Source organism: Staurois parvus, unplaced genomic scaffold (genome assembly GCF_062004578.1).
Source record: "Staurois parvus isolate SC_StPar_1 unplaced genomic scaffold, SC_StPar_1.0 ptg001130l, whole genome shotgun sequence".
In the NCBI taxonomy this organism is placed as follows: Eukaryota; Metazoa; Chordata; class Amphibia; order Anura; family Ranidae; genus Staurois; species Staurois parvus.
The window spans coordinates 78,447-90,969 of NW_028318926.1; the positions used below are offsets into that span (position 1 = coordinate 78,447).

Below are 12,523 nucleotides of genomic sequence, written 5' to 3' on the forward strand. Positions count from 1 at the left end.
CCTGATATCAGTGTCTCAGTCCTCTATGTTTGTGTCTCAGTCCCTGATATTAGTGTCACATTGCTCTCAGTGTCCGCTATATACACAGACTGGGCTGACAGGAGAGGTGTGGTCATGTGGACAGCTGTGGGCAAACGTCACCGTCCGCCAGTCACAAAGATGGCTGGCAGAGTAAATCTAAATGTCGTGACGTCTGTGGGAGGCGGAACCAAGACACGCGCAGCGGGGAGCGCGCCGCCCTGGCTGCCAGGAAGAGGGAAAAGCGCGTCCCCGGCCGGTGCACCGATACCAGAGCGCGCAGCGGGTAACGGGACCGGAGAGAGGTGAGAGGCCGGCACTGTGACACCGACTGACACACCGGCGACTGACACACTGAAATCAGAGACCGAGACACCGACATAGCGGACCAAGGCACTGACATCAGGGACCAAGACTCTGACATAGATGACTGATATCAGGGACCAAGACAGTGACATAGATGACTGAGATCAGGGACCAAGATACTGACCTAGAGGACTAATATCAGGGACCAAGATACTGACAGAGGACTAATATCAGGGACCAAGATACTGACAGAGGACTGAGACACTGATATCAGGGACTAAGACACCGACCTAGAGGACTGATATCAGGGATCAAGACAGTGACATAGAGGACTGAGACACTGAGATCAGGGACCAAAACAGTGACATAGGGCACTGAGATCAGGGACCAAAACAGTGACATAGGGCACTGAGATCAGGGACCAAGACACTGACATAGAGGACTGATATCAGGGACTAAGACACTGACATAGAGAACTGCGACACTGATATCAGGGACTGAGACACTGACATAGAGGACTGAGACACTGACATAGAGGACTGAGACTCTGACACAGAGGACTGAGACACTGATATCAGGGACCAAGACACTGACCTAGAGGACTGATATCAGGGACTAAGGCACTGACATAGAGGACTGTGACACTGATATCAGGTCCCAAGACACTGCTATCAGGGACTGGGACACTGACATAGAGGACTGCGACACTGCTATCAGGGACTAAGACTGACATAGAGAACCGAGACACTGATATCAGGGACAGAGGCACTGACATAGAGGACTAAGATACTGACATAGAGGACTAAGACTCTGATATAGAAGAATGAGACACTGATTTCAGGGACTGAGACTCTGACATAGAGGACTGAGATAACTGACAACTTTGTGTTCCTCTGTGTCTATCACTGATCTCTTCTAGCACTGTGCAGTGTCAGTGACTCGTATTGTTCTATAGCTCTGTAATGTATCCTCCTGCACTGTATGTATTGGTGATCCGTTGTGGCGGGGTGCCGGCGTCAGTGATCCGTTGTGGCGGGGTGCCGGCGTCAGTGATCCGTTGTGGCGGGGTGCCGGCGTCAGTGATCCGTTGTGGCGGGGTGCCGGCGTCAGTGATCCGTTGTGGCGGGGTGCCGGCGTCAGTGATCCGTTGTGGCGTGGTGCCGGCGTCAGTGATCCGTTGTGGCGGGGTGCCGGCGTCAGTGATCCGTTGTGGCGGGGTGCCGGCGTCAGTGATCCGTTGTGGCGCGGTGCCGGCGTCAGTGATCCGTTGTGGCGGGGTGCCGGCGTCAGTGATCCGTTGTGGCGGGGTGCCGGCGTCAGTGATCCGTTGTGGCGGGGTGCCGGCGTCAGTGATCCGTTGTGGCGGGGTGCCGGCGTCAGTGATCCGTTGTGGCGCGGTGCCGGCGTCGGTGATCCGTTGTGGCGCGGTGCCGGCGTCAGTGTGCCTTGTTCTAGGATCAGATGGTGAGGTGTGTGTCTCAGTAGGGTGCCCCCTGGTGTTGCAGTCAGATGTGTTGATAGATGATGATGAGGATGGTGGCGATGTGCATGGTCATGACGACAATGAGGGTGATGAGGATGGTGGTGCTGATGGATGGTGATTGATGAGGATGGTGGCGGTGATAATGGCGATGATGATGGTGGTGATGATGACAATTAGGATGGTGGTGATGATGATGATGACAATGAGCATGTTGGTGGTGGTGATGAGGATGGTGGTGATGATGACAATGAGGATGGTGGTGATGATAATGAGGATGGTAGTGGTGGTGATGAGGATGGTAGTGGTGATGAGGACAATGAGGATGGTGGTGATGAGGATGGTGGTGATGATGACAATGAGGATGGTAGCAATGATGACAATGTGGATGGTGGTGGTGATGAGGATGGTAGCGATGATGACAATGAGGATGGTGGTGGTGATGAGGATGGTAGCGATGATGACAATGTGGATGGTGGTGGTGATGAGGATGGTAGCGATGATGACAATGAGGATGGTAGCGATGATGACAATGAGGATGGTGGTGGTGATGACAATGAGGATGGTGGTGATGGGGATGGTAGTGGTGGTGATGAGGATGGTAGTGATGATGACAATGAGGATGGTGGGGATGAAGATGGTAGTGATGATGACAATGAGGATGGTGGTGATGAGGATGGTAGTGATGATGACAATGAGGATGGTAGTGGTGGTGATGAGGATGGTAGTGGTGATGAGGACAATGAGGATGGTGGTGATGATGACAATGAGAATGGTGGTGATGATAATGAGGATGGTGGTGATGATAATGAGGATGGTAGCAATGATGACAATGTGGATGGTGGTGGTGATGAGGATGGTAGCGATGATGACAATGAGGATGGTAGCGATGATGACAATGAGGATGGTGGTGGTGATGACAATGAGGATGGTGGTGATGAGGATGGTAGTGATGATGACAATGAGGATGGTGGGGATGAAGATGGTAGTGATGATGACAATGAGGATGGTGGTGATGAGGATGGTAGTGATGATGACAATGAGGATGGTAGTGGTGGTGATGAGGATGGTAGTGGTGATGAGGACAATGAGGATGGTGGTGATGATGACAATGAGAATGGTGGTGATGATAATGAGGATGGTGGTGATGATAATGAGGATGGTGGTGATGATAATGAGGATGGTGGTGGTGATGAGGACAATGAGGATGGTGGTAATGAGGATGGTAGTGATGATGACAATGAGGATGGTGATGAGGATGGTAGCGATGATGACAATGAGGATGGTGGCGGTGATGAGGATGGTAGTGATGATGACAATGAGGATGGTGGTGATGGGGATGGTAGTAGTGATGATGACAATGAGGATGGTGGTGATGAGGATGGTAGTAGTGATGATGACAATGAGGATGGTGGTGATGAGGATGGTAGTAGTGATGATGACAATGAGGATGGTGGTGATGAGGATGGTAGTGATGATGATGACGACGACGACAATGAGCATGTTGGTGGTGGTGATGAGGATGGTAGTGATGATGACAATGAGCATGTTGGTGATGAGGACGAGGTGACGGTTGGGAAGATCTCTGAGCTCAGAGTCATCATTTCATGTGTTGGCTCCATGGGAGGATTGATCGTCTGTTCCCCGATCTCCTCTGCGACTAGTGAAGGTGGAGGTAAGATTCTGTCACTTCCGGGTTCAGCGCTGTCATTCCTGGATACTGTAGCCGGGGGATCAGCTAATGAAGCACAATCTGTGCCTGACGAGCCGCAGTGCAGGGTAGGGGAGTTATTGGTGGTCAGTAGGCCACTGTTCTCTGCATAAAGGGGACCTGTCATCTGTTCAATGCTTCTATCACATAGGGGGCTTGTGTGCCTCATTGTAATAGCAACAAAGTAATATAAAAAAGTGTAAAAGAAAATTAAACTATAACAAAATTCAGATCTGTAAAAGCGACCCTTGCACACACCTAAATGCAAACCATCGCGTAGGCGTACATGTGTATGTAAATGGTGATTGCGCCACATGTAAGGTATGGTCACAAATGGCCAATAATTCTAGGGCCACAATTCACGGTTCAATGACAAGTGATGACCAGTAAAGGTTTGTTACAGTGTCCCGTCTGAGGACCACAATTCTGTGTTGTGCAGCGTTTGTGTCACCAGAATTCCTTTCATTGTATATTTAGGCCCCAGTCACACCGGAGCGATTTGTAGCTCCAAGCTGCAAATTTATGGAGGAAAAGAAAAATCAATTACTCCCAGAGGAGACGGTTCACTGCTCCACTCCAAGTCGCCAAACGCCTGAAGCTCAGACAAGTTCTGGAGCTTTTTTTTTTTTTTTTTTTTGCTCCAATCGTGCAGATTTACGTGTTTGAGCGTTTTTTAATTACATAGATATTAATGGAAACGCACGATTCGCACGTTTTGTCGCACATTTTTTGGAGCATTTTCTGCTCAAAGAAAACAAAAAATAATAGTAATAAATGAATAAATAAATGTTACATAAAATCAATAATTGATCCTAACGCCCCGGCCCGTGATCCTAACGCCCCGGCCCGTGATCCTAACGCCCCGGCCCGTGATCCTAACGCCCCGGCCCGTGATCCTAACGCCCCGGCCCGTGATCCTAACGCCCCGGCCCGTGATCCTAACGCCCCGGCCCGTGATCCTAACGCCCCGGCCCGTGATCCTAACGCCCCGGCCCGTGATCCTAACGCCCCGGCCCGTGATCCTAACGCCCCGGCCCGTGATCCTAACGCCCCGGCCCGTGATCCTAACGCCCCGGCCCGTGATCCTAACGCCCCGGCCCGTGATCCTAACGCCCCGGCCCGTGATCCTAACGCCCCGACCCGTGATCCTGACTCCTAACCCCAAACTCTAATTCTAACCCTAACACCTAATGCTTAATCCTAACAACCCCTAATCCTAACCCCCACTCTTAATCCTAACACCCAGCCCCTAATCCTTACCCTAACACCCTTGATCCTAACCCTTAATCCTAACCCCTATCACCCAACTCCTAATCATAACCCTAACCACTAACCCTTACTCCTAACCCCTATCGCCCAACCCCTAGTACCCAACCCCTAATCCCAATCCTAATCCCAACCCCTAATCCCAACCCTTAATCCTATCACCCAACCCTTAATCCTAACCCTAACCACTAACCCTTACTCCTAACCCCTATCGCCCAACCCCTAATCCAAATATCAACCCCTAACACAAAACCCCTAGTCCTAGCACCCAACCCCTAGTCCTAGCACCCAATCCCTAGTCCTAGCACCCAACCCCTAATCCTAGCACCCAATCCCTAATCCCAACCCCTATGGCCCGACCCTTAATCCTATGGCCCAACCCTTAACCTTAACCCTAACAACTAACCTTTACTTTTAACCCCCATCGCCCATCCCCCTACTCCTTACCTCTAACTCCTAATCCCTAATTCTAACCTTAACCCCTAACCTCAACTCTAACCCCTTACCCTAACGAAAAAAAAAATAATGAATAATAATAAAAGCTGATGAAAAGGCTAAAAAGGATGAAAAACCGAGCAACAATGATGAAACGTGATATTTCTCTGTATTGGCTATAATATAACCCATCAAAGAGATAGATTATTCCCACTTCCTGTTGTGTCCGGAGGGATTATTCTCACTTCCTGTTGTGTCCGGAGGGATTATTCTCCTTTCCTGTTGTGTTTGGATAGATTATTTCCACTTCCTTGTTGTGTCTGGAGGAAATATTCTCCTTTCCTGTTGTGTTTGGGGAGATTATTCTAACGTCCTGTTGCATCTGGAGGAATTATTCTCAGGTCCTGTTGTATCTGGAGGGATTATTCGTACATCCTGTTGTGTCTGGAGGGATTATTCTCACTTCCTGTTGTGTTGGGAGGGATTATTCTCACTTCCTGTTGTGTTGGGAGGGATTATTTTCACTTCCAGTTGTGTTAGGAGGGATTATTCTCACTCCCTGTTGAGTCTGGAGGGATTAGTCTCACTTCCTGTTGTGTTGGGAGGGATTATTCTCACTCCCTGTTGCGTCTGGAGGGATTATTCTCACTCCCTGTTGCGTCTGGAGGGATTATTCTCACTCCCTGTTGCGTCTGGAGGGATTATTCTCACTCCCTGTTGAATCTGGAGGGATTATTCTCACTCCCTGTTGCGTCTGGAGGGATTATTCTCACTCCCTGTTGCGTCTGGAGGGATTATTCTCACTCCCTGTTGTGTCTGGAGGGATTATTCTCACTCCCTGTTGCGTCTGGAGGGATTATTCTCACTCCCTGTTGCGTCTGGAGGGATTATTCTCACTCCCTATTGCGTCTGGAGGGATTATTCTCACTCCCTATTGCGTCTGGAGGGATTATTCTCACTCCCTGTTGCGTCTGGAGGGATTATTCTCACTCCCTGTTGCGTCTGGAGGGATTATTCTCACTCCCTGTTGCGTCTGGAGGGATTATTCTCACTCCCTGTTGTGTTGAGAGGGATTATTCTCACTTAATGTTGTGTTTCCCATATGGAAGAAAAATATATTTGAAATGCTACAATTCTGGCCATTTTCAATATATTTCAGATATATTTCAATAAATATGTACTGCATGTTGAAGTACATTTTACTTACAAAATATATGAAAAATGTTTTTAAAAATATATTTCAAATATACTGTATGTCTTCAAAAATACAAATCTACATTTTTGGAATGCATTTACAAATATATGTAAAAATATATGTTTAAATGACTTTTTTATATGTTAACCTCTTCGCGTCGGCCTTGATGCCGATCGACCACACATTTGCGTGCAATTCAGAAAAACATATGTGCTGAGAGCGCGCGCCCTGCACGCTCCCAGCACACATGTCCGGTACTCACGGAAAGGTCCCGATCTCCTCTTTCAATCGGGACCTTTCCTGATCATGTGACTGCGAATCACGACGGTCACATGACCTTAAAGCCCTGCTTCCCAGCTTCTGAAACCCTTAAAGGGCTGGGAGGCGCTGGCGCCAAGGGGTTAAAAAAAATTCTGAACAATATATTTTTTTTTAAAAATTATATTTTTAAAAATATATTTTTTAAAATATATTCTTTAGTTTTTTTTTTTAACATATAATAGTAATTTTAACATATATTTTTACATATATTTGTAAATGCATTCCAAAAATGTAGTTTTGTATTTTTAAAGACATACAGTATATTTGAAATGTACTTTTACAAATATTTTTCAGAGATTTTGTAATAACGCATTGCAACATGCAGTGTGTTTGTGTGTGTGTGTGTGTGTGTGTATATATATATATTAGTCAGGTTCGTAAGTATTGGGACATCAACACAATTCTAACATTTTTGGCTCTATACACCACCACAATGGATTTGAAATGAAACGAACAAGATGTGCTTTAACTGCAGACTGTCAGCTTTAATTTGAGGGTATTTACATCCAAATCAGGTGAACGGTGTAGGAATTACAACAGTTTGCATATGTGCCTCCCACTTGTTAAGGGACCAGAAGTAATGGGACAATTGGCTTCTCAGCTGTTCCATGGCCAGGTGTATGTTATTCCCTCATTATCCCAATTACAATGAGCAGATAAAAGGTCCAGAGTTCATTTCAAGTTTGCTATTTGCATTTGGAATCTGTTGCTGTCAACTCTCAAGATGAGATCCAAAGAGCTGTCACTATCAGTGAAGCAAGCCATCATTAGGCTGAAAAAACAAAACAAACCCATCAGAGAGATAGCAAAAACATTAGGCGTGGCCAAAACAACTGTTTGGAACATTCTTAAAAAGAAGGAACGCACCGGTGAGCTCAGCAACACCAAAAGACCCAGAAGACCACGGAAGACAACTGTGGTGGATGACCGAAGAATTCTTTCCCTGGTGAAGAAAACACCCTTCACAACAGTTGGCCAGATCAAGAACACTCTCCAGGAGGTAGGTGTATGTGTGTCAAAGTCAACAATCAAAAGAAGACTTCACCAGAGTGAATACAGAGGGTTCACCACAAGATGTAAACCATTGGTGAGCCTCAAAAACAGGAAGGCCAGATTAGAGTTTGCCAAACAACATCTAAAAAAGCCTTCACAGTTCTGGAACAACATCCTATGGACAGATGAGACCGAGATCAACTTGTACCAGAGTGATGGGAAGAGAAGAGTATGGAGAAGGACCTGCTCATGATCCTAAGCATACCACCTCATCAGTGAAGCATGGTGGTGGTAGTGTCATGGCGTGGGCATGTATGGCTGCCAATGGAACTGGTTCTCTTGTATTTATTGATGATGTGACTGCTGACAAAAGCAGCCGGATGAATTCTGAAGTGTTTCGGGAATAATATCTGCTCATATTCTGCCAAATGCTTCACAACTCATTGGACGCCGCTTCACAGTGCAGATGGACAATGACCCAAAGCAGACTGCAAAAGCAACCAAAGAGTTTTTTAAGGGAAAGAAGTGGAATGTTATGCAATGGCCAAGTCAATCACCTGACCTGAATCCGATTGAGCATGCATTTCACTTGCTGAAGACAAAACTGAAGGGAAAATGGCCCAAGAACAAGCAGGAACTGAAGACAGTTGCAGTAGAGGCCTGGCAGAGCATCACCAGGGATGAAACCCAGCGTCTGGGGATGTCTATGCGTTCCACACTTCAGGCTGTCATTGACTGCAAAGGATTTGCAACCAAGTATTAAAAAGTGAAAGTTTGATTTATGATTATTATTCTGTCCCATTACTTTTGGTCCCTTAACAAGTGGGAGGCACATATGCAAACTGTTGTAATTCCTACACCGTTCACCTGATTTGGATGTAAATGCCCTCAAATTAAAGCTGACAGTCTGCAGTTAAAGCACATCTTGTTCCTTTCATTTCAAATCCATTGTGGTGGTGTATAGAGCCAAAAATGTTAGAATTGTGTCCATGTCCCAATATTTATGGACCTGACTGTGTGTATGTGTGTGTGTGTATATATAAAATTATTTTTTTTTAAATATATTGAATATGGCCAAAATTCTAGTATTTCAAATATATAGTAATATATTTGGGAAGAATATTTTTAAAGTATATTTCAAATATATTTTTCTTCCATGTGGGATAGGACTGGTGTACAGCCCTGGATGCAGATTACCTGTGTCCAGGGTCACACGCCGGTTCATATGCTCAGGTTTATGTAAGTGCAAACCTTCATTTAGCCATTGATTGAAGTGAGCGGTCGTACTTTGCACCCGCGGCTTTTTTACGCTGGCGATTTACGCTCCATGAACGCGATGCACAGTCATGTGCATGAAGCCTAAACAGAGAAAACATGAGGAAATGTGCCTGTCTTGCAGAGATGTACTTTTTCTTTTTTTTTCTTTTTTTTTATAGCCCAGACATACACTGTTTATAGTGAAACTTGCTCATTAGACCCTAGAGGGACCTCTCAGTGGCTCAGTGCAATTGCTGTATTGCGTTGTAGGGGATAGGTCGCACAGGGAGTTCATTGTTTTAAGTCAGCTGACACAATGGGGGGGATTTACTAAAACCGGGGCACCGGTGTGCTCGGTAGCCAATCAGCTTCTAACTTCAGCTCAATTAGGCTTGGGCAATAAAACCTGGAAGCTGATTGGTTCCTATGCAGAACTGCACCAGATTTTGCACCCTCCAGTGCTAGTAAATCTCCCCCATGGATTTTAACTGGATCTACGTGTATAGATTTCAGCCTGTGGGTGAAGCAAGAAAAATCACCCCTTTTAAATGGGGGGGTGACCGCTTTGTGGCGGGATAGCTCGGGTAGATTCTTGGATCTGAACGCACCTGATCTCATCCTGGAGAGTGAACACAGCATTTGGGCTGAACTGAGAATTCCGGTTGTAGATCCGACCTCCCCGCGGGGGGGTGGTATCAGAAATAGAACAGATTGCCAGCCAAACCCATCCAACTAGTTTTGGGTGGAAGCGCCCTTTAAATATTCCCTTTTTACCGTCTGCATTTCCTATCATGAACAGCATTTGTTTTGTTTCTCTGGCTTTTTTTTTTTTTTCACACCGACTACAAATATTGGCAAAGGAAGAAAGATCGTTTTCACACTCCAGACAATTAATGGACAAATTCAGGAAGAGCCTTCTTCCTCTCCCGGGACTTTTCAGAGAAGCAGTCCTTTTACTCTTGTCAGATCTGTTCCTCGATAATACGAGGATTGCCCTGCGTTCCCCGCTCGACAGAAGACGTTGAGTGATCTTCTGGAGGAAGTTTTATCTTCAGATTTTGGCCGCCAGTGAGAACGGAATCAATCAGGACGGGTCACAGGAGCCACCGGGCGGCAGGTTGGTTAGAGAAACGGCACGAAGGGGTTTCATGTCCGCCATCGGGAGTGAATCTAAATGATTGCTGTGTATGGTGTCAGCCACTGGTTCAAACTTTCTCTACCCCACGGAGGAACCCTCAATATAATTTTCATCCCCTGGGGAACCCCTGCCAAAAATGATTAGATTTACTATATCTGCAGTATTAGGTACTTTAGCCTGATCAGTAAATTTTGGATACGGGAATAAAGAATGGGACGTATCCAGAGTGCAGCATTTTACTACACCCTCATCTGTTGTATATGACAAATGATTTTCAAAATGTAATTAATTGGCGCTCGGGGAGAAGGACCCCTTTGCGTTGGTGTTCAGCAGAGAATGGTCTCCTTATGTTGCTGTTCAGCGGAGAATGGCCCCTTTAGGTTGGTGCTGAGCGGAGAATGGCCCCTTTAGGTTGGTGCTGAGCGGAGAATGGCCCCTTTAGGTTGGTGCTGAGCGGAGAATGGCCCCTTTAGGTTGGTGCTGAGCGGAGAATGGCCCCTTTAGGTTGGTGCTGAGCGGAGAATGGCCCCTTTAGGTTGGTGCTGAGCGGAGAATGGCCCCTTTAGGTTGGTGCTGAGCGGAGAATGGCCCCTTTAGGTTGGTGCTGAGCGGAGAATGGCCCCTTTAGGTTGGTGCTGAGCGGAGAATGGCCCCTTTAGGTTAGTGCTGAGCGGAGAATGGCCCCTTTAGGTTGGTGCTGAGCGGAGAATGGCCCCTTTAGGTTAGTGCTGAGCGGAGAATGGCCCCTTTAGGTTGGTGCTGAGCGGAGAATGGCCCCTTTAGGTTGGTGCTGAGCGGAGAATGGCCCCTTTAGGTTGGTGCTGAGCGGAGAATGGCCCCTTTAGGTTGGTGCTGAGCGGAGAATGGCCCCTTTAGGTTGGTGCTGAGCGGAGAATGGCCCCTTTAGGTTGGTGCTGAGCGGAGAATGGCCCCTTTAGGTTGGTGCTGAGCGGAGAATGGCCCCTTTAGGTTGGTGCTGAGCGGACAATGGCCCCTTTAGGTTGGTGCTGAGCGGACAATGGCCCCTTTAGGTTGGTGCTGAGCGGACAATGGCCCCTTTAGGTTGGTGCTGAGCGGACAATGGCCCCTTTAGGTTGGTGCTGAGCGGACAATGGCCCCTTTAGGTTGGTGCTGAGCGGACAATGGCCCCTTTAGGTTGGTGCTGAGCGGACAATGGCCCCTTTAGGTTGGTGCTGAGCGGACAATGGCCCCTTTTAGGTTGGTGCTGAGCGGACAATGGCCCCTTTAGGTTGGTGCTGAGCGGACAATGGCCCCTTTAGGTTGGTGCTGAGCGGACAATGGCCCCTTTAGGTTGGTGCTGAGCGGACAATGGCCCCTTTAGGTTGGTGCTGAGCGGACAATGGCCCCTTTAGGTTGGTGCTGAGCGGACAATGGCCCCTTTAGGTTGGTGCTGAGCGGACAATGGCCCCTTTAGGTTGGTGCTGAGCGGACAATGGCCCCTTTAGGTTGGTGCTGAGCGGACAATGGCCCCTTTAGGTTGGTGCTGAGCGGACAATGGCCCCTTTAGGTTGGTGCTGAGCGGACAATGGCCCCTTTAGGTTGGTGCTGAGCGGACAATGGCCCCTTTAGGTTGGTGCTGAGCGGACAATGGCCCCTTTAGGTTGGTGCTGAGCGGACAATGGCCCCTTTAGGTTGGTGCTGAGCGGACAATGGCCCCTTTAGGTTGGTGCTGAGCGGACAATGGCCCCTTTAGGTTGGTGCTGAGCGGAGAATGGCCCCTTTAGGTTGGTGCTGAGCGGAGAATGGCCCCTTTAGATTAGTGCTGAGCGGACAATGGCCCCTTTAGGTTGGTGCTGAGCGGACAATGGCCCCTTTAGGTTGGTGCTGAGCGGACAATGGCCCCTTTAGGTTGGTGCTGAGCGGAGAATGGCCCCTTTAGGTTGGTGCTGAGCGGACAATGGCCCCTTTAGGTTGGTGCTGAGCGGACAATGGCCCCTTTAGGTTGCTGCTGAGCGGACAATGGCCCCTTTAGGTTGCTGCTGAGCGGACAATGGCCCCTTTAGGTTGCTGCTGAGCGGACAATGGCCCCTTTAGGTTGCTGCTGAGCGGACAATGGCCCCTTTTAGGTTGGTGCTGAGCGGACAATGGCCCCTTTTAGGTTGGTGCTGAGCGGACAATGGCCCCTTTTAGGTTGGTGCTGAGCGGACAATGGCCCCTTTTAGGTTGGTGCTGAGCGGACAATGGCCCCTTTTAGGTTGGTGCTGAGCGGACAATGGCCCCTTTTAGGTTGGTGCTGAGCGGACAATGGCCCCTTTTAGGTTGGTGCTGAGCGGACAATGGCCCCTTTTAGGTTGGTGCTGAGCGGACAATGGCCCCTTTTAGGTTGGTGCTGAGCGGACAATGGCCCCTTTTAGGTTGGTGCTGAGCGGACAATGGCCCCTT

At 48.2% G+C, this 12,523-nt stretch overlaps 1 protein-coding gene across 6 annotated transcripts in view; it reads left to right on the forward strand.

Moving 5' to 3' along the window:
- The first annotated feature begins 208 nt into the window (after positions 1-208).
- DTNB (dystrobrevin beta) overlaps positions 209-12,523 on the forward strand; it is a 318,228-nt gene continuing 305,913 nt past the window's right edge. For 5 of the 6 annotated variants that reach the window (XM_089659019.1, XM_089659020.1, XM_089659021.1 and 2 more), the window contains exon 1: positions 209-323. The gene's annotated coding sequence lies outside the window, so the exon portion shown is untranslated. The remainder of the gene's footprint in view (positions 324-12,523) is intronic. The other variant, XM_089659023.1, reaches the window with a different exon arrangement.